This window comes from Neopelma chrysocephalum, unplaced genomic scaffold, assembly GCF_003984885.1.
Source record: "Neopelma chrysocephalum unplaced genomic scaffold, ASM398488v2 Primary Assembly neopelma1_96780, whole genome shotgun sequence".
NCBI classification, from domain to species: Eukaryota; Metazoa; Chordata; class Aves; order Passeriformes; family Pipridae; genus Neopelma; species Neopelma chrysocephalum.
Window position 1 is genome coordinate 514,144 of NW_020925424.1, and position 22,878 is coordinate 537,021.

General features: G+C 44.9%; 1 protein-coding gene across 4 annotated transcripts in view; it reads right to left on the reverse strand.

The window, feature by feature from the left end:
- PDZD2 (PDZ domain containing 2) overlaps window positions 1-22,878 on the reverse strand; it is a 204,380-nt gene extending 181,502 nt beyond the window's left edge. For 3 of the 4 annotated variants that reach the window (XM_027709482.1, XM_027709481.1, XM_027709477.1), the window contains exon 1: window positions 22,836-22,878. The gene's annotated coding sequence lies outside the window, so the exon portion shown is untranslated. Of the gene's footprint in view, window positions 1-19,280; window positions 19,332-22,835 lie in introns of those variants that run through there. The other variant, XM_027709480.1, reaches the window with a different exon arrangement.

Sequence of the window (22,878 nt, forward strand, 5' to 3'; positions counted from 1 at the left end):
CCCTTCCACAGTCGCAGGGCGGGAGCTGGGTTTCTCAAATCTGTAATGGGATGCAAGCAACAGAAGCACATTTGGGGATAGGGGAGTATAAGAAGATAAGTGTGTCCCTCTGTCCTCCGTTCCACACTTCCAGTCAATTTATTCTCATTTAAATTGAGCAAAACAATTTAAACCCATGCAAATCTAAAACCCTTCATGAGCCTTGTGGCTACGGTTTGTTTGCACCATCCTTCCTTGTGCCTTAGTAAACCCAGAGACACTGGAGGAGGAGTCCCAAGAGTTGCCAAATTCAAGCAGCATCTTTTGGAAGCAATTAAAAATGCTAAACAGAATTAAAAGGACACCACGAGAAGAAAGGTTTGTTTTCTTCATTTCTCTGACAGAGACTTCTGACCTTAAAATAAAACAAGCCAAAACCACTTCTGTGTTGGTAGGCAGAGCATAGCAAATGGATTTGGGGGCTGCCAAGTTCCAGGAGTGAGGTGGACCCTTAGGAAGTGCTAGAACCATAACTGGGGTGATGTTTGAAAAGAAAATTTTGCAAACCATGAAACTTGGAGCAGCTGAGAGCTCTTACTGGGACCAAGGCTTCGCTGGTGTCCAAACCAGGTGATGATGGATAATAGAGACCTCAATATCCCCCCATGCCACCAAAACTTCAAGAACTATCCACCCCACCTCCCCGCCTGGGCTTTCTGAAACCTGGCATAAATATGACCCCGCTCTGGAGAACACCCTCCCAAGCCACATCACTGAACAGACAGGCAGGTTTTTCTCCACAGATCCTGGGTAAAACAGCTCAGATCCCTCTACGGAGCTGCACACCCACCAGTGTGGTCTGTGGGCCCACACAAAACCATTGCACTCTTGTCCTGACCACTGGCTCCAGGGTGGGCTATATATTTGTTTAAAGACTTCCAATGAAAATATCAGCTTAAGAAATCACAGCAGCACGGAATGGGTGGGGAGAACATTCCCCGCGAGAAAGAATCTGAGCTCTGTAATTGCACATATCATATCTAGATATTGTTGTAAAGAGCTCTGCCTACAGAAGGAATAGGAGATTTGATCTAGTACGCAAATAAAAATCAGAAATCTCTCCTGCCAGCCATGAAAAAGGCTATCAATAATTCATTTTAACAAAAAAGGAGATCAAAGGAAAATGTTGTGTTAGTTTGACATTTTGATATGTTGGTTCAGGATTCTTCTTTAATGTAATATGTAACAAACAGCAGAGTTCATCTATAAATGCCAGACACGCTTGTAAATTGTTGAATATAGCAGGTCCTATTAATATTCACTTAGACTTTTTAAATTAATTCACTTTGACTGCCTTTACATCATTTTTACTGCCTCTACCCAGCAGTTGTAGGTCAAGTGGAGCTCTCAGAAATGCTACACAGAGTTTCCAAAGATAAAGTTTCAAATTTGTGACCACATTTCCATTTATTTCTTCGTATTACTCACCACAAAGCCTAATGTCCAACCCAACTTGTTTGACTATTACGTACTTGCTGTGAATTGCTTTTGAAAATTGTAGAGTGAAGAGCCAGAATGAGGTGCTTGTGTCCTAAATCAACTGTCTGTGCAAGTTCACTCTCATATATTGTGGTTTGATTTCACTTACAATTTCCTTATGGGCATTTGGTGGAGTGGATGAAGTATATTATACGCCAGAAAGCACAGGCTTGCAATCCACAGATTTCAGTGTTATGTTGCAAGAGGTATTTATTGCAGCGGAAAACTGTTGGCAAATTTAAGATATATTGCTCAAGCTCAGACTGTATTCCCTTTGGTGTGCAGGAGATACAAGGGGACTGACATCTTCTAAATTTAAGTAGGGTAGGGCAAATTTCTTGCAAGATAAAATCCCCTCTAAAATGCAGAGAATGGTTAACTCTCTGTGACTTTTCTGTTCTGGGGTCAAGCAGAAAAGTAAATAGTCCTGTTGTTACATCACTTTGATTCAGGATTCTCTTTCAAGTACATTTTTAGGCAATATTCAGGCAACTCTTTTTAAAACTATTTCCCCAGAGGAAAGTCCTTGATGGTAATAACCTTTGTTAGAGGCTGACACTGCATGTGCTGTCTTTGGAGGGAAAGCAGTTGTTACTCAGGTTCTGAGCATGGATCTTACAGCCTCTTGGTTATAGATTTGTAGGTCCATGGTTTTTCTATGTCTTGTAGATTTAAAACTACTACTTACATTGGCTGCTGTATCTAGAAAAGAGCTGTAGTTTGAAGGAGGGGGCAAGTTACTGAATGTGATGACAGTACAGATGGTAAAGCTATTCTATTACCTGATCCAGATGATAAAGTCATGTTATCTTTGTTATATCCAGTCCATTGTGAACAGAAAGAACCAAAATGATTTTTATTTATTTTTTCCACAAACTCTTTACAGAGTGCCATGTCAACACTTGCATCCACTAGAATCCTATGGCACTGCTGATGCTCCGAAAACAATGCTCACAAAACTGTGCATCCCTTGGTGGATTGCTTTTAGCCATGTAGGCAATCAGGGGAGTCATCTTCCCTACCAGAGATCAAACTCCCAGAGGTGAGCCTTTTCCTCGCACACTTCAACCCCAAGAACTCCCATGCCCAAGAACTCTCATCCCCAGGAAATCCCATTCCCAAGAAATCCAACCCCAAACCCTCCTGTCCCCACATACAAGGTCTCCTGGTTCAGCACTATTTATAGGGAACAACTCCAAGGACAAAGTCTTCAAGCCTGGGCCACTCACACCTCTACACCCCCCTGACTGTCTCTTGGGCATCCCCCAGACCATGCAGGTGTTGCACCACGCTGAGGAGAGCAAGTCCTGGCCATGCTTGCAGATGATATACCTGCAGCTGGGATCAGCTGGTCCCAAAGGTGGCCTTGGGTCTTCCCTTAATAACATGTGGAATATGCACAGGGATTAGATAAAAAAAATTTCAAAAGTAAAGACAGTTCTTGAGTCCTTCTTAGTCTGTTTTTGCACACGTCAATAAATTTGTCAAATCACTCAGATGCTTTCAGAAATTTTAGTCACTGTTGGAATAATCCCAGAAGAATCCCAAAATAATCCCAAAAGAATCCCAAAAAAGCCACTGCCAGTCATGCAAAGGGCTACAATATAAAATACAAACCCCTGAAACCTGCTCAAAAAAGCCATTCCAGAGCAGGAGGTGAGGAACAGCCACAGCCAGCTGGCATGTGACAGACTGACATGCAGCAGGGCCCCATCTGGCAGCACAAATTTTATTTCTGATTACAAAAAACACAGCCCAGAGGGGTGGCGGCTGGACAAGGATCTGGCAGCTCAGACTGCAGCCCCCCACCAACATGACAGCTCCCAGTCCTTGGGATAAGGGTCTGAAGCAGGTACCCTGCTCTGGGCCCACCAACACCACAAGATGGAGAAGAACTGGAGCACTGAGCTAAATTTGTTGGTGTTCAAAGCACAAGACAAAACTTTACATAAGCCTGACCACTGTCAGATCTTTACTTGTATCATGAAATCAGGAGTGGGGGGAAACATTTCCCTGACATGCAGTATGAGCACAAACATGTTATTATTTGAAAGGCTGTACAAAGGTTAAGTCTTTAATCCCTTTAATCCAGATGACAAACAAACAAAACCCCAAGAATAGGACCCTGTAACACAGCCGAGCGCCTTCCAGGTCTCTTGTGGGGGCTCTCTATTCACATTGCTGCAGCCATTTATGAGCCTCCAGCTAAAAAGTTGCTGCAAAAGAAATAGATGCAGGCATGGTTTTATTCCCGGTTCCTTAAAGCTTATCACGGGCAATTTGGCAGCCTGGGCTCATGTTTCAGTGAGCAGGGTTTAATCCTCAGGTCAGTGGGACCAGGGTTACTGGATATCTAGGTCTGGCTGCCGTTGCCCTCTTACTGGCACCAGGGCTCTTGAGTGCAGTGACTCCTTTTACTTGTTACTCATGCACAGAGAAAATGCAGATTCTGCTAAATGATATCAAGAGTAGTCAAGGCAGTGGAGAAATCAGATAGTAACAGAGAACATCAGAAGATAAAATACAGAGCATTTGGGACTGAGGAGAGCTCCTCTTTTGGTACACCCTATGGAAAGAATTCTGATCAGTGCAGTCCATACCAGAATTTGTACCATTCCCAAACTATAGTATTGTGGTAAGCAGACAACACAAAGGGTTAATTGGATTTAGGACCTGACCTGGCTTTATCAGAATACTGGGAAATTCTTCCACTTATTTCAGCAGGAATTGGGTCAGCTGCAACCATGCATCCTAAATGAACCACAGGAAGAATGTCGCTAATTTCAGCAGTAGTATTCACGCAATTCAAAGTAGATGTGTGGTTATGTACCTGAATCAAGCCTGCAGGAAAAGTCTAAGCCAGTGGCATAAGCAGCACATTTAAAATGGCACTATCCTTTCTGCCATACAGCCAATCACAAACTGGTGAGCTATCACAGATGAGGTGCAAGAGGCAGTAATCAAAAACCACGTTTCCTCTCAAACTGTTTCTCGTCTTATCAAGTATGAGCCATTCAGTGCAGATTCTGTCAATGTAAAGGGAAGAATGTTTGGACATGATCTAAATGTCCACTAGTTCAGCAGTACATAGATAATCCAGCAGAAGAGTTAACAGCACTGTTGCAGCCCAACCCTCAACAGGAATTTCTAACAGTCTTTTTGGAACCGAAAGAAGTCCCCTTTCTCCTCATTTTGGATACTCTCTGGGATGCTGCAACAGCTCCCTAAGCCTCACGCCACTTTGCTTCAAGTTGAATTGGACCCAATCTGTCACTCTGAGCAGAGGTCAGGCCAGTCACGCTGGCAGAGCAGCAGAGCACGTGAAGGCTGGAGGGTTGTGAGATGTTCTCTGGTTGTTAGATCAGTCACTCTGGTGTGTATCAAGAACGCCAGATCCACATCAACAGTTCTCACAGTGGTACAAGGCCATCACTGCAGTCCTGCTTACTGTGTGCCCAGTGCAGCCAGAGCTGCAGATCACAGACAGAAAGGAAAATGCAAAAGGCAATTGGAAGATGCAGATACAAATTATGCGATCCAGCCTCCACTTCTCAGCATATAGGGTAGAAAAAGGAGAATGCAAAGGATCCTACCTCAGCTAATGGGACTAACACTAACCAAATTCGAAGGGATGTGCAATGGCACAGGGAGCTACTGCTCTGCACAAGCCTCCATCTGTCTCTGGTCTCAGCAAATTCTGCCAAAGCATGTTATCCTTTTGAGATTATACTGCAGCGAGGGGAAAAAGTAGATGGGGGACAGGAAAGAAAAAAAAAAATACTCAGTGCAGATCCCCATTTGTAACTTGGCCCTGAACGATGCACCCTCTCCATGAGGATGGCAAGTGTCTGATCTCATTTTGTAAAATTGCAAAGGTCACTGCAAAATTACAGCTCAGTTCTGGTTTTATTTGAAAAGGTAGAACATTCCATGGTCCATTTAGATCATTTGAGAGCAGTCACCCCTCTCCTAACTCAGCACAGAAGCCCCATTTCCCCAGTTTTTCATCTCACTTTCACAGAGCCCAGCAGCTGTGTTTTAAAATTTATTATAAAATCAAAAGAAAAGGGGCAATGACCATACAGCCCAGAAAGGGTGAAAAGCACTATGAAGGCCAATAAAACCCCTTATTTACATGAAGACCGCTCATGCCATACGCTATCAGGTTGCCAAGCTCCCTGAGTGCTGACAGCCTTTCCATCCCTGACAGTTCACAAGGTCGTGGTCCCTGCAGACATTTCATTCCACTTACCAGCCTGGTTTTCCTCAGCCCCACCAATTTCAGCTCTGATCTCACAGCCAGTCGCTCAAGAATACGACAATTAAAGATTAATGCTATAAATGCATGGAAAGTTGAAAAATCCAGATTTTTTGAATGTCATGTCAGACATATTCATTTTTCAACCTTACCCTTGTACTTTTAAGACACCAGGCCAGGAGTGTTACTTTTCCCCAGCAGACTGCAAATGCTTTCTTCCTTTCAGCTGCCAGCTAGTTTTTGTAGGCTTAGATATTTTTCTTTATTTAATTATTCACTGTAATACATGAAACATTAAGCAGCTTCTTTCCATGAAGAAATGAGTGCTGTTTCTCAATGACAACATGCTAAGTATCCTTAATAGCAGGAATAAGGAAATGAGTTGACTAGAACAAAGGGGGAAAGGGCAGGGAAAATGAGAGAAGCTCTGAGCAGCTAGAATTTACTAACATTAATAAAAAACACAAGAAAAAAAAAAAAGAAAAAGCTGAGCCTTCATTTCTAAGAAAGTAGTCACAGCCACAATGAGCTGATCTGGGAAATAAAAGCAAAGAGAAACAGACTTTTAAAGCGTAAAAACGTTTTCTGATATGAGTTTCGGGCTAGCATTTTTTCTCTTTCTCAACGCTGGTGGAGATCAGTGAGAAAGAAGACACAGATGCAATGTTACGATATGTAACAGTTGTGTTTCCTTAATGGTGCTAAACCTCTGATAGCTGTGAGAAATGTCTGTTCTTCCAAAGAACAGAAAGTTAAAGGCTGATGTCATTAACAAACGCCATTCCAAGCCACAATTTTTCCTGTACAAGCAGGACTGCAGACACAACTTTCAGAGTATGCTCTACTCATTTGATTTCTTTTGCAGCAGCAGCAGCAAGAGATGGTCTCATCAGGTTACAGAGCATCATGACCCTCCTGAGAGCACCCCACACCATCGATCTAAGATGGGACAAACCTGGTGACCTTGACACCTCTGCAGGCTTTGATGAGAGTCCTTACTCCGTCCTTGAAAGCCTGGGTAGGATTGTGTGGCGAAAGGATTTTTCTTGATTCTGGTGTTTATTTGTTGGGTCACAGAGGTAAAATTATCTCTGTTTGATTACTTAAAGCTGTTGGCTGTGGAGATAATCTGTGTATTAGCAGCTGTACAGTGGGTGGTTAGCAGTTCTGAATCTGTAGTTGGAAGCAAAGAAGTCATTTTGCACAGCACTGTAAAATAGAAAACTGAGCACGCAGGGCAAAAATCCCACTGTAGCTCCATGCAAAAGTTGCTTTCTGCAATGAGAAATCCCTCATTTTCTCGGGAGGTGGAGGGTGAGTGCCCAGCCGTGTCCTCCTGCATTCCCCCACTTCTCGTGGCTGCACCCACGGACAAAGAACACCTCGAGCAAACACCAAACGAAGCCTTAACTCCTGCAATTGCAACATCTGTGTCTTTATGCTTTCACAAAAGGAGACTGATTACCAGAAGCACAGTTTAAAACAGTAGGCTTCAGCAACTCAGTTTAAGAGTTGCAAACTTGCTATCATGAAGCTAAATCCCATTTAGCCTTGGGATAAAAGAGGCATCAAACCTCCTACCTGGGCATGACTTCTCTGGGAAAGGTGGAACAATGCTCCTGTGCACTGTGGATAAATATTTAAAGTACAAACACTGCTGAAAACAACTATCTAGACTCTCAACCTGCTAATTCACCAAATAGCTACTTGTTGCCCATTTGTATCTGCAGGAGAGCCACAGCAAGACACTCCTTTCCAAGCCAGTACAACTTCAGTTTGCACATTTTGTTCTGAGGATTGGCAATTTTTCTCCTCCTACCCTCACTTTGTCTGCAGCTGCTGAGCTTTACTCCTGGCAAAGAGGGCTGGGAACCAGGGTGGGGTCAGTGCTGGGCAGATTTCAGGCTGGAAGGTTTATGAAGAACAGACATCAAGACCAAAGCGCAGGAAACTGATAGAAGATAGCAATGGACGTGAAACTTCCCAGGGATAGGAATGACAAGAAGCAGGGATGCATAGTTGTTTTATTAAATATCTGCATATGAAAGCAGAGGGGAGCATCCTCACACACAACAGACCTGCCCCGTGCTATCTCTTCGCTTTGGCATGGCCTGAGATGGAGCAGAGACACACAGCTTACGTTAGAGTTTAAAATATCACCTACACATGGCTGTTTGGGGCGTGGGTTTAGCAGTTTTGCCAGCACTCTACATGAAAGCGCTTTGCTGTGGTAGACGACTGCACAGATACGGGGACCCTTGACACAGCCATAACTGCACCAAAGGTCTGTAGGCACAATTGATAATATCTGGAACACATTAAAAAGTCAGAATATATAGTTCCCTCAGCAGCTGTACTACTTTTCTCACAGTCTTTACTAATTAGCATAGATTGAGGAGCTACCAACCATCACAGACCCAAGGTCGTGTTTAGCTTCCTTTTTAAACAAGGCACAGAATAAGACCTTCAGCATTGACAACACTGCACTCTCACGTGTCACAGAACTAAAACTGCAAAGAGTTTCTTTGCCATAAGCCCCCCCATTTTTTTTCTTTTTCTTTTCAATCACATAAATTAATCAAATATGTCATATTTGTGGAGTAGTCTACCACCTCTCTTTTTCCAAACTCACCAATTCAAATCTTGACTGACTTTGGGAGCAAAACTGAAGTAAATTCATCCATGTGTATTTTATAGTGCAAATTATCACACACTGAAAAATGCATATCAAGGAAGGCAGCCAACAGACAGCTCATTTTCATGAAAGGGTGGGAATGGAGGACAGGCAGGCAGCCGGGGCGAGAAACTCCTGAGGTTTGCAGATCCCAAAGGCAAGCATTAAAACCCATTTTGAGGCACTCCCAACATTCCCACTGCCATCTTTCCTGCTCCTTAAAAGCTATCTTGACTGTGCAGCCAATTTTTGTATCTTTTAGTAAATAACTTAAGCTTTATCTGCTTAATGCCTGAAAGAGTTAAAAGTTACATGGTCCGTATTGTCTTATGATGAGAAAAGAGACAGACAAGGCAAATGTTTTATTTACACTTCAAAATTGGATGTGGAAAGATTTATAAATGGATTAATTTTAATTAGTGTCCTCATTTCATTTTAAAAAAAAACCCCAAGCCTAAAAAGCATGCCTTAAAATTAATGCATTGCTACCCTGAGTATTAACAAATATGTCAAGTCTTTGCTTTTTTTAAAGCCCCTTTGTTGCTTAGAGTTTTTTTATTATATATCAAAAGCAGCCTCTGATGAGTAATTTTCAAAACCCATGCTGGAATAAAGCATGGGACAAACTTTTTTTTTTTTTTTTTGCTTTTTAGCAAGGCATCACCCCATAATTCCTATGGGGTGAATGTTTGCACCTTGGCCTTTGTGTCCTAACTCGCAGCATGGTGGAGGCAGGTTCTCCCTCCAAACTCCTCCCAAAGAACTTCTTTGATGTTTGATAAGTTAAAAGTAGGTACTGGCCCCAGATCAGAAATATTTGAATAATGGCTTTAACATTTGTATCTCCTTGAACTGTTTCTCTAGTGGCTGCAGAAATTAGGTTCCCCATAGATAAAGAGCAGGTGTGGTACCTGGAAAGATTTTTAATAAAAGACCACATTTGATGTCTTGGTATTTACGTTATGTTTCAGTAGAGGCACCAAGCAAAATGCAGTCACAGAATCACAGAATTACAGAATATGCTGAGTTGGAAGGGACCCACAAGGATCATCAAAGTCCAGCCCTTAGCTGTGCACCATCCCCAAGAGTCACACCATGTGCCTGAGAGTATCATCCAAACACTTCTTGAACTCTGTCAGGCTTGGTGCTGTGACCACTGTCCTGAGGAGTCAGTTCCAGTGCCCAGCCATCCTCTGCATGAAGAACCTTTTCCTAATATCCAACCTAAACTCCCCTGACACAACTTCAGGCCATTCCCTTGAGTGCTGTCACTGGTCACCACAGAGAAGAGATCTTGCTTGCCCCTCCTCTTCCCCTCATGAAGACGTTGTAGAGTGGGATGAGGTCTCCCTTCAGTCTCCTCTTCTCCAGGCTGAACAGACCAAGTGCCCTCAGCCACTCCTCACACAGCTTCCCCTCAAGGCCCTTCACCATCTTTGCTGCCCTCCTTTGGACGCTCTCTAAGAGTTTAGCATCTTTCTTATATTGTGGTGCCCAAAACTGCCACAATATTCAAGGTGAGGCCACACCAGTGCAGAGCAGAGTGGGACAATCCCCTCCCTCAATCGTCTGATGATGCTCACTTAAACCCAGCAAGGCCAGAAGTGATGAGTTTGTTTTTCTGGGGCTCAGTAGCCCAGATCCTAGCCATCTGAGTTTCTTTTGCAGATGCCATGATCCCAGACAGCAGAGTTGCAAACCATCAGCCTTCATCCCCATCTTCTCCACACTGACTCCTGACAAATACAGAGAAGTGTCTGTCTTAGAGGGTTTACTTTCAAGTACAAACTAGCCAAGAAAATCTCAGGCCATTTGCAATCTACAGGACACCAATCCCCTTTTACACAAGTTTACTTCTTGCCTTTTTGACATTTTAGGACCATCTCTGAGGTCCTCCTCTCTCCTAAACATAGAATCCCATGAGTAAGCCCTCTCATCGGAGCTACTTTGTCCTGTGTAAGCTCGCTGAGATTCAGCCTTCCCCCACCACCCACACTGGCAGCACTCATCATCACAGTTCTCCTCATCTCCCATTTGGTCGCCACAGCCTCCTCCCTCCTCACAATTAGTCTGATTTGGCCCTTCTACATCTAGCACCACAACTGAATTAATTCATTTAAAACATTAACATCATTCTATTCCTGGTTTTTTCCTTCTTCATCTCCTTGCTGCAACATTTCCCACTGTGAACCTTGACATATATTTATATGCACCTAGACTTTGCATGGGCTTGGCCCCTCAATCACAGCAGCCCACTTCTCAGTCAAACCCCTGCAATTCCTTCCCATGCTGTAAAGGGCTAGAGAGGAGCTCCCGCCAAACGCTCCTACAGCTCTGATGCCCGAGGCCTCCATGGCCACCACGTGCTGCCTATGCCCCTGTCATGTGGAGGGGACCAACATCTGACATGATGCCCACACCCACACAAACCAAGGGGTTGTGGTGCTTCCAGAGGGCGGATGGGACCTCTAGACACTACTACATTCCCCTCATTGTCTTCTTGTCTTCCATGCTTCTCCTGTGAGCTCCCTGCCCTCACTGCACTGCCCAAATACATCAGTGTGACTACTCTCTAGCTCCTGGCAGCTTGACTTCAGACTCCTGCTCCTATTGTGGCAGGCACGCGGGCAGGCCAGGCATGAAATGAAGCCCCTGGCCTTTCTGGAGGGTGTGCTGCTGTTGTGACACCCCCAACACAACCCGCCTGAGCATTTTAGGATATCACAGCTGTGAATGATGGGCTTGTGAAGGATGAAGTCTGGCACCTTTCTGTGCTCCAGCCAAAGAAAAGGGAGGAGGAAGAGAGAGAAGTGACACTTTCCCCTCCACTTGATGAAAGCGAAATCTGATGGAGGCAGGCAGGGAGAAACAGTCTGGGCACTAAGCCCCTTATTAATTAATGGATGTTTTGAAAAAAGAAATGCAACAGTGCACTCATTTCAGCTGGTTTCTGGGAGCTCTCGTGACCTTAATAATTGATGTTTATGCAAGCTGCTTATAATGTTAAGCAGTTGTTTTGTGTAGATTTTGTCCATTGCATTTAACTGAGATGAATAGATCAAGCTGTGAAATGAGGTTGGCCATAATACTCACAGGGAAGCTTTAAAAAAAAAAAATGGAGTGTTTTTAGGAGGACAAACAAAATTCACAGCTTTGTCTGAAATAATTTTCCATCCATTACTAATACACACAATGTAAGTAACAGAAAATATTTCCCCCCCCCAGATTCATCCTTTCCCTTTCCTCTTCAAGCTTTGGCAGCATTTCCAACACCATTTCATTGTTTCTCAAGCACACAGACAGTGTCTCCTGCCCGTTTGGCCTTTCTTCATAGCAACAGCAGTGTAAAGGGAGGATTACAAATACTAAAGTGATCAGGAAAACTAAGAGGCAGGTAGAACTCATAGTTGGATAGTAATATGGGCTCCTGCAATGCAGAGCAATAAGCAGCAAGAGGACTGTTAGCATAGGGAGAGGGTTCATTCTTTCAGGCTTGTGCCCATTCCCCATAGACACACAAGTCCCCTAGAACATCACTTCAGACAGTGGCCTGGATTAAGCTGCAGCTTATACCTGACCCACCAGGTAGGCAGAAGAAAGCATGCCAGCAGCCAGAATAAGCTGCTCCTTATTGTCCTGAATGTTTTTATAAGTCTTTCCCAATGCACCAGATATGACTATCCCTACACACCCTTGATTGAAACAAACAGGACCCTGAAAAAATCTACATTCATTTTGCATCAACACAAGCTAGAACACTTTTCTCACTCTCCCCTCAAAATTTGGCCAGATTTAAGGGAAACTGAGAACCTGCTCTTTTCTGGGCAGCTTCGAGAAGGAGACAGGGATGCCCTTGTAATGGGTCACTGCTCCGAAATGCTGCCAAGTGCATGCACACCCCTGCCAGGCCATGTAAGCTCTTCCGTAAAGACGCTTAGTTGGTTTTTAACCTGATTTTATTTAAACAAGTTCTTATTTAAGAGAAACAGTGTTCCTTTAAACTGAAATTGTAGCTTGCTCCTCAATGCAAACTGCCAAATGTAGGGTACAGCTGCACCTCCCAGCAAACAGAAAGTTTCTGAGCGCAGTGGAGGAAGAGCAAACTGCCCCTGCAGTGCCAGCAGCTTCATAAAATAAATGGAATGGGAGCTGAAAGAAAAAGATAACTATAAAAGACACGGGGTTTTGTTCCAGGCTTTCTCTGGCTCTAGCAGAAATGGGCCCCAATGGATCTTTTCTTTTTTTTCCCCAACAAATAAGGGATGTTGACTCCTAACACAACCTGCACACACACTGACACCCAGACTGTACACAATGACATACCAACCACTTTTGGCAGTCCATGCAGCCAGGCAAACACAGACCAAAATGAAACCAGGTGGTTTTAAGGCAAATATTAGGTCTTTCACAGAAGAGCTCAAGTTCAATTTTGACAGATTCAGTCATTACAAATAAAAAAATAATAAAGTAATCAGTCTTAGCAGCTTAAGTAGTTTTTAAAACAGCTCCCTCCTACCTACCCACAACAAAAACCAATGGATCCAGGCAGATCTCTATGAGTGTGAGCCCACGGCTAAAATAATGTCCACTGTCTTGACTAATAGTACACAAAGCTCAAAAGTCTCCTAATTTTTTATATATTTCTCTGTGTACTTAAAGGACTCAATCTAATAGCTTACTCATTATAGATTAGAGGCCTAAATCAGTTGTCATCTAATCCAAGCTCCATCAAATTCAAAGCCATCCCAACCCCAAGGTAGGATTATCACCAATGAACACTGAAGAGAGACACTAAAAGATGCCACATCAAACCTTCCAACCAATGCTCCCTGCATCCCATCCGAGAGATTACCTCTGGGCTATCATCTCATCTATGTGAGGTATTAAAAGGCTACAGATATAATCGTTAATCACAAAGCAGTCTGTTTCAAGGCAAGGCTTCCTACTCAGACTCCATTTTTCCAGTCGCTGTACACACTGAAAAGCCAGTCTATTACAGGACCACTCAAAGCAAGAAATATTGATTCTAAACAGTTTTCCAGTTTAGAAGCTGAGCTACCATCTTTGATGCTTGCCGACATCCGTGAAAGAATCATGCAGGACATACAGGGCTTCAGAATGACAAATAAGCTTCAAAAAATAGTTCATCTGGGAAACTTGCAACTGTGATGCCTAAACATTTTCCTACCTCACGCCCGAGGACACACATTAAAAAGAGGGCAGTTGCCACCTCCTTGGCAGCATACAACCAGTGACTGCACATCCATCAGACTGGAGCACTCAGGCTGCATCCATGCTGGGAGCACCACCACCAACCACAAGGCTCTGACAGTGAGTGTTCTCTTCTGCAGCTGTAACTACAGGCCATTACCTTTCACATAAAATACATTTAAAAGTAAATAAATGTATAAAAAACCAAATGATTTAGTGGCATGTTCTCCAGACAAACACTGCTATCTACCCCCAAAAATCAAAATTAATTGGAGGAGGAAGAATCTTCTCATTGATACAGCCCTATATTGTTAAATGGCACTTGAGTGACAGGCAATTACACTTCAAGCAATTTCTATTATATAGTGTGTAACAAAACAGATACAGCAGAAAGGAGAAAAAAGCAAGCCTAAATACCCCAAGAAATAAAATGTGTGCACTGTCTGTGTGATCAATGCAAACATAACCACAAACATTTGCATTACAATAGTGCAGTAAATAACAACCTCACAGCTGAGACATTTACAGCCACATTAGTAAATACACTTTCATGTCTCACAGAGAGGATGGCAATTTATTAAACCACCCAAATAAGACGTTTTGCAATCACCAGTTGTGCTTTAATTAGGAAGGAGCCTTCTGAAAGCAAAGCAGAGGGCTAGGTGACCCAGCAGGCCCTTTCCACCCTACATATCCAGGAGCTGTGATTCACTTCAGACTACTCGCTGCATAGAGGTTTAAATCCTTTGATGAGCACGTGGACGTGGCCTGAAAGACAAGGCTGCAGGCCAAGACAAGCCCATCACACCCTGCTCCCCACAGCCCCACACCTCACAGCAGCGACAGTGCACCAGCCGCAATTGACTGCGTTTTGGAATGGTGCCACTTCGTTGGTGCAGTTTGTTTCCCGCATTTTTTTATTTCCAGCTGAGCTATGGGACAGATTTCCCATACAGAAACGCTCGTAGTTTTATTCAGAAGAGAAATAGGAGGATGTCTGTTACTCCGTAAGAGAGGGGAGATGGATTCCTGCTAGAATATGACGTGCCACATGTCACCTCACAGCCCAAGCCCCATCATAGCAACAAAGACATTTCTCTGCTCAACTCCTCATCCCAAGAAGTGGCAGATGCAAATACAACCCATATGGAGGAAGATTGCTCAGTGGTACCAAAGAATAAAGATTATTAAGGGAAGGGGAATATGATCTATGCTGCTGGCAGCCTAGGAGGCAAACTGAAAAGTGGCCTGAAGTGAGCCCACCCACATATTTGTATTCCCAGATAAACAAAGTGAGCATGTTCCTAGCAGAGACACCTGTGAGGAGGGCCTGAAAGCTGGAAACTGGCACTGCAGATATGGGATGACCACGAGATAGATACTCATCACTCATGAAAGTCTCAAGTCCTTCAAACCCAGCACACTAGGAAAACAGCTAAGAGCCAGGATTAGTATTTTAAAGATGAACAGCTGGTTAATGTTTAATACCTGTCCCACTTGTCATCTGAAACTCTTCCTGAAGAGAGCTGAGTTCAGACGAGACAGGGACTTTAGTCTTTAACATGAGGTCAGTTGCCATCAGAGCTCCTGACAGCCCTGATTAAAGCTGATGGGTTGACAGCCAGGCACTACAACACGCAGAGGTGGCTGCCACAGGTCCCACCCACCCTCCTCCCTCAGCACAGGGGACATGAAGGAGCTGTACCATGTGCATCAGAGTGTTAGAGTGGCATTAAGTAAGGAAAGCCTTTGGGGCTTGTGCTTTGGTACAGACTTTGGACAGAAGCTCTCTCAAAACCCATGCCATTTTGAAATCTCTTTTTGATCTTCAGTTCTATTGCGAAATAAACACCCCAACAGATCTTGGTCATCAGTTTTCAATGGCAACCTCTCTTCCCACACCTCTCAAGTGAATGAACAGCAGGATGGGAACTGGAGGAGCAAAGTCCCTCCCTCTGTAAGAGAAGATCAGGTTTATGACCACCTGAGGAACTTGAACAGACGTAAGTCTATGGAAACCCATGAGATGCATCCCACAGTCCTGAGGAAACTGGCTGATGTAGTTGCCAAGTCACTCTCCATGGTATTTGAAAAGTCATGGCAGCCAGGAGAAGCCTCAGGTGACTGCAAAAGGGTACCAGAAGAAAGGAGGACCCTGGGAACTACTTATTGTCAGCATCACCTCTGGTCCTGGAAAGATCATGGAACAGATCCTCCTAGAAGATGTGCTAAGGCACATAGAGGACAGGCAGGTGATTTGAGACAACCAGCACGGCTTCAGCAGGGACAAGTCCTGCCAGACCAACCGAGTGGCCTTCTATAATGGGGTGACTACGTCAGTGGACAAGGGAAGGGTTACAGATGTCATGTATCTGGAGTTCTGTAAAGCCTTTGACATGGTATCCCACAACATCCTCTCTAGATTGGAGGCAGATGGATTTGATGAGTGGACTGTTAGATGGACAAGAAACTGGTTGGAAGGTCGCATCCAGAGGGGGGTGGTCAATGGCTCAGAGTCCCAAGGGACCTCAGTGAGAAGTGGTGTCCATATTAGGATCAGTGTTATTTAATATCTTCATTAATGACACAGACAAAGGGATCAAGTGCAGCCTCAGCAAACTTGCAGATGACACCAAGCTGAGTGGTGCTGTTGACACACCTGAAGGACAGGATGCCATCCAAAGGGACCTGGACAAGCTCAAGAAGTAGGCCCCTGGGAATCTCATGAGGTTTAACAAGACCAAGTGCAAGGTGCTGCACTTGGGTCAGGGCAACCCCTGGTACCAACACAGGCTGGTGGATGAACAGATCAAGAGCAGCCCTGCTGAGAAGGACTTGTGGGTGCTGGTGGCTGAGAGGCTGGACATGACCCAGCCATGTGCACTCACAGTCCAGAAACCAATCCTGCACCCAAAGCAGGGTGGGCAGCAGGTAAGGGAGGGGATTCTGCCCCTCTGCTCTGCTCTGGTGAGATCCCTGGAGCACTGCATCCAGCTCTGGGGTCCTCAGCACAGGAAGGACATGGACCTGTTGGAACAAGTCCAGAGGAGGCCACCAAGTTGATTAGAGGAATGAAGCACTTCTTCTATGAGGAAAGGCTGACAGAATTGAGATTGTTCAGCCTGGAGAAGAGAAGACTTCAGGCTAACCTATTTGCAGCCTTTCAATACCTGAAGGGAGCCTGCAAAAAAGATGGAGAGAGACTTTCTACAAGGGCATGTAATGACAGGACATGGGGGAGTGGCTTCAAACTGAATGAGAGTAGGTTTAGATTAGATATTAAAAAAAAATATTTACTATGAGGGTGGCATGGCACTGGAACAGGTTGCCCAGGGAAGCTGTGTTTAAGACCAGGTTGGATGGAGCTGTGAGCAACCTGGTCTGGTGAAAGATGTCCCTGTACAAGGGAGGAGGGTTGGAAGTAGATTTGGAAGTAGGTTTCTTCCAACCCAGACCATTCTATGATTGTAAGACCAGCACATTTAGTAAAATACATTGCTCAGTATTAAAGCTAGACTTTCCCCACGCTGCTGGGCAACCACTTTTGCCTTGGGAGCAGAGAGAGAAGCAGCAGTGTGTTCCTTCAGTTCCTTCACAATTACTGATTTATAGAAGTGTTGCATTTGCATACAGCTGGTGGAGTGGGAAAACCCTGCTCCAGCAGGGAACAAGCTGTCTTTTACCCATCTGGGAAGATGAGAGCATTGCTAAACTTAGACAACATGCAACAGGATGGTGGCACTAGTAAGGGGATACCTACTGAAGTCCAAAGTATTTACAGAAGACCAAGCAGCTGGGTTGCCCTCGTACAGATCTGTAACACCAAGAGGCAACAGCAGGATGTTTCCCCTGGAAGGCGACAGTGAACAAAATGGGTTTGGCATCTGTTTCAGTAGGTCCTGCCTCTGTCAAAATTCTGGGCAAAGCCTGTTGTCTGAGACTTTGTGAAGAGTGCAGCGAGCATCAAAGCTCTCTTTCATTTTGTAGGTCAGGAAGGCTTTGGGGTTGGCAGAGTGTCAGCTCACAAGTATTCTGCAAAGTGCACTTTAATTTTTCATTGTAGCAGCACCTACAGACTTTGATTGAAATAAATAATGAACCAATTTGTATCATGAATCTAAGAATCACTCTCTCCTGGTGCCCATCATGGAGAGGATTTTCTTCCCAGTGACAAGTGTTAATGCATTTATGCCCTAGTTTCCCACAGTGGGTGTCACTATTGAAGTGTCAGGAAGGAAGGTTAGAGCTGCTTTTTCAGACTGTTCCTGTCAGCCTCAGCAGTCCGTTTTGGATGAAAACATCCCGGCAGAACACAGCCTGAAAGAAAGCTGGATTTTAAACAGCACAGCAAAAGTCTTTGTGTTGTATATGATTAAAATGTAACATTGAATAGGTCTTTCTCCCAGTCTGAGTCAGGGAGGATGGCTCCACTGTGCAAAATTACAGGGTTTTTTTGCAGAACAGCAGAAGTTTCACAAGTCTTTAATGTAGTTAGAGACCATTTTCTATGCTTTTCTCATTTTTCAATGCTGTTCTTTCTGACAACTCCCCCAGCACAAATCCTGACAGGTACCGTTCCACTTCTGAGAGCTGACAGAGGACAGCTGGTGGCTCACCGTAGTGGGACCCCAAAGCGGTGCCTACCTTCACTTCTCACAAAGCAAAAATGGCCAAAACCAAAACCCAGTGGGATCCAGACACTCTGTTTGATTTGAACCATTCTGACTTTCTGAATCATGACAATTTTGATAAACACAGTTATTTATGGGGGGAGGGGGGAGTAAGTCAGTTATCAAAAGCAGCCCTATTGTAATTTCAAAGTTTTGTCAAATTATGTTAATACAATTCCACTTAAAGAGAAATTGAGGTTAAGTGCACACAATAAGTGCTGTAACCCAGCCAGGCAGTAAACCCCTTTGCAAACTGTTTAACACTGCAGAGAAAGTGAATAAAATGCTGGCCAAATCAAACAGTAATGAAATTAAAGCACAGTGCTGTGGCTTACAACAATGCTCCAGCAGCATCTTTGGGAGGCTGCACCAAAGAGGAGCCATTGCAATTAGGCAGGTATAACAGGAGAAGTATTAGGTTGCAGAATTAGAGCTGCTCCCACTTCCCTTGCAGAGCTTTACAATGTCACAGCAAGGCAGCAATATCAGTGTGCTGATACTAGATTAGGAGCCCTTTTTAGACAGAAAAGGATAATTATTTTCTCCTGGAGAGTACCCATAAATTAATTTTATTCACCCAGACCACCTTTGTCATTGCTGGAAGCTGATGCTGAAGGACCACAGACTCTGCCCTAGATGACACCACATTGCATGCAAATCTCCAGTTCAGAACAGTGGTAACTGCATGAGATATAATGTCTTGTGACATGGTGAAGGTCAGATTAGACTATTTGACCTTCAGGCCAAATTTATCAATTTACTGAAATATTAATAAAACAGTTTTTAATTAAGACAATGTAATACAAAGAGCAATACTGCTTGGTCCATTTCAGATCTGTGTTAAAATACAATATGCATGTAATCACTTTTGTGCATGATCTAGTTAAAATTAGCCGGGAGAGCTGTTACTGTAACACATGGGTAATACAAGTAGAAAGCTGAGACTCACCAAGGCAAAGCCACTGCACTTCATTACAACCACAGCAGCCTCAGCAGGGCCAGGCACGCCAGTGGGGAATAATGCAAGAGGGAATGCTTAAGGATCATACATCCTACAGCTCACAGACCTTAAGGAGCAAAACAAACTTCATTACTCTGGTATTGTTTTGACAGAAACAAAACCCAAATTACTCATTCACTGCAGTTATTTTTACTCCATCAGCAGTCGGGTGCAGCCGAGTCGGTGCTGGACATACTGCCCAGCACAGTGTAAGGCAGTGCCAGGCTTTCCCAGGCTCCGTGCAAGAGCCAGCTGACACAGGGACAAGGGGGCCAGACTCAGAAAAATACTCTTTTCTACTCCTTCTCTGCATACATTAATCTACATGCTTATTCCTGTTTACATTATGAGATGTATGTCATAAAAGAGCTTACAGGATGTGTATTGCAGCCAAGTTAATATTGCTGTTGGAGCCTCAGCCTCTGTATTTCCTGACTTAACATTGCCCAGTAAAACCACTTTTTTTTTACTTTTTTTTTTTTTATTCTGCATTTGTCTAATGGGGTTTATTAGTGGTTTGAACCCATTTCAGGTAAGAATGTTACACAGAGCACCTACTAACACCTGCAGGAAACCCAGCAAGAGAACAAGTCCTATATTGAAGACAGTAATAGCATTCAGAAATATTATCTACCTACTATAGAAACATGTACAAATATAGCAAAGTTAATTTTAATAACAACATTCAGACACAATTAAGAAATGTGCCTGCATTATAAGACTTTTTCATGTATTACTCAGGCAAAACCCACAGCTTTTCATTTAGGGCATCTCAACTGCCCTTTCGGGAGACAAAGTGTGCTGTGTACAAGAACTATAGTTAGTAACAAACAAAAGAAAAAAAGGGTTTTTTTCTCAGACTTGGATGTCATGGCTCGGATTTTAAAGGCAGGAGGCATTTCCCAACCCTTGTGCAGATGAGCTAAGGCAAATGGACCTTACATTAAAGCCTTTCCTACATCCCAACACCCAGTGTGTGCTCTTGCACCCAGACAGACTCCCACCCAGAGATGTTTCTTATTTCATAAAGCTACTGAAAAGCTAGCAAAACACCTACGGCAATATCATGAAGACATGCAATACCTTTTAAATTTGGCTCTTACAACACAGAGGTTTGATGTCACCAGCATTGCCAAACGGCCCCTGCAGTAGATACCTGCCATACAAGATAGCTGCTGCTCCCTGCATGCCTAGGAAATCCATTACAATACCACACGGACTTTGACCTTCTCTCCCTACTTCAACTCAATTGAGATAATCAGTGCCCTGGGACTCCTGAGCATCCCTGGCTGGACTCAGCCCTGCTGTGCCCCAGGCAGAGCTGCTGGCAGCTGCCTTTGCCAGCTCAGGAGCTGGTAAACCAGACTAAACATCTACTCACACATAAAGTTTCTTAGACTAGCAATCCCCTGTCAACATTTAAAAGGTAACACAGAAAAGACCTCATGTCATGAAAACTGAAAGACTTTTAAACAAAAAGGAGAAACAATAAAATCACTTCCCACTTCTGTAAAATACTAGTGAGTTTAATAAAAGTTAAAAAAAATAGGTTTCCTCCAGGCTAGGCACTGAATAATTTTAAAGAAAAAAGACTTCAAAGACATGTTTTCCATTCTATTTGCATTCAGGCATTTTGTTTTTCAGAAAATTATTAACTCAGTAATATTGCAGGCTATTCTTCCACGCACTGTGAGCTTTGGCTGCCCAGAAGATAATTTGTCTAGTGCAAAAACCCATGCAAGAGAAGCAGTAGACACTCTAAAAAAGGCAAAGTTAGTGAGTCATCTCAAGGGATTAGCACAATATTTGCAAGGACATGCATCCTGGACATGAAAGTGAGGGTTGCAGAGGGTGTACAGGTATTGCAGTTTGCCTCAAAATGAAGGCAGAAGAACACAGACCAAAGTGGTTGAGCATTCTGGTAAGATGGTCTGCTCACAAGCATTCTGGCTGCCCCTTTGCCAGGGGCAAAGTGAAGCCCAAGACTTTGACGTCTCCACTGCCCTGGGAGTGCCCTAAAATCAAGATGTTGATGCAGGGACAGTGCCTGAACCCGTTGCCACTGCATTGGCCAGAGCGCACCAACCCCTTGTGTCGATCCTTCTGGGAAGCTCTGGGAAGTCTCCTCTCACACAGCCTCGCCAAGCTCTCTCCAGCCAGAAGCAGAGAAGATCTGACAGCCCGTTGAGAGAAATTCACGAGCCGTTCATTAAAAGGATACCGAGGGAAAGCACTGAGGTTAACGGGATGGGCTATATTAAGCCCATTTACAGCTTTATGGCAGCTTCAAAGGGGCATCAGAGCTTTCTGCAGCCACGTGTAATGGACAGATAGTTACAGACTGAGACAGGTTTAAAAGAGTACCCCAGGCCACCCGAAGGAGAGACAGCACAGTTAACTTTAGAGTTTGAGGTCAGCTCCTGATGTTTTCCGATTACACATCTCATCCACAACTGCTCCCGGGCTTACAACACTGCATATATCACAGCCTGCTTTGTGCGGACAGGAGTATTTAATGACACAGAGAACTACCTTCTGATGATCGGGGGGGAAAAAAATCAGACACATGCTTCATGCTGTCTGATTTTATTAAACCGCTGCGTATAGCGAAGGGGGGAGGTTGCTGTTTTTTCTGCAACTGCAACCCCTCTCCTCATATCCCCGGGCCCCGCTGCACTGCAATACAGTAACAGGCAGTGTCACGGCATGACCTAATCCACAGCGCAGGGTGATAGCACAAAGTGTCACAGCACGCCCCTTGCCCTGCAGGCAGGCACACTGGGATCAGCGGAGCAAGGGCTGGGCAGAGACCCTACAAGCACCCCCCAAATCAGGGGATATGCTCCACTGACCCCCAGAGGAATGAAACCCCACCAACCCTTGCGGGATGGACCCCACCAACACCTGCCCCATTGACCTACAAAGGGATGGACCCCAATGGCCCCTGGGCAGGGACTCCTGCAACCCACCAGGCCTGGGGATGGAGTCCCCACGATGATGGGGTACGCATCCCCCTGACCCTCTGCAGAGGGAATGACACCCTCAGCCCCCCAGGGATGGAGCCCCAGGGATCACGGTGGAGGCAACCCACCGACACATGGAAGGGGGGATTGTTGCCGCTCACAAACAACTCTGGGTGAGATGAAGTGCCCCAGCACCAGAGTGGAGAGCTGCACCCTGCCCACCCGCAGCAGATGGAGCCCGCAGCGTACTGGGGGAGGCACTCACGATCCCCGGGAGATGCCACATCTCCGGCAACGGGGACGCGGCTGCACCTCACCGACCGCCAGGGAATGAAGCCCCCAGAGCCGACGGGGGGCGGGGGGATGACCACACCGACCGCCAGGGAAAGGAGCCCCCGCGTCCTGCTGCGGCAGCGCAGGGAGAGCGCAGCGGGGAGAGCGCAGATCCCAGCCCGTCGCAGCCCCGCGGGAGCGGAGCCGCACAGCGGGGCAGCCCCGGCCGCCCGCAGCCCCCGCCCGCAGCACCGCGCTCCCCACTCACCTCGGCGGGCTCGGGGGGCCCCGGCGCCCCGACACCTGCTCGG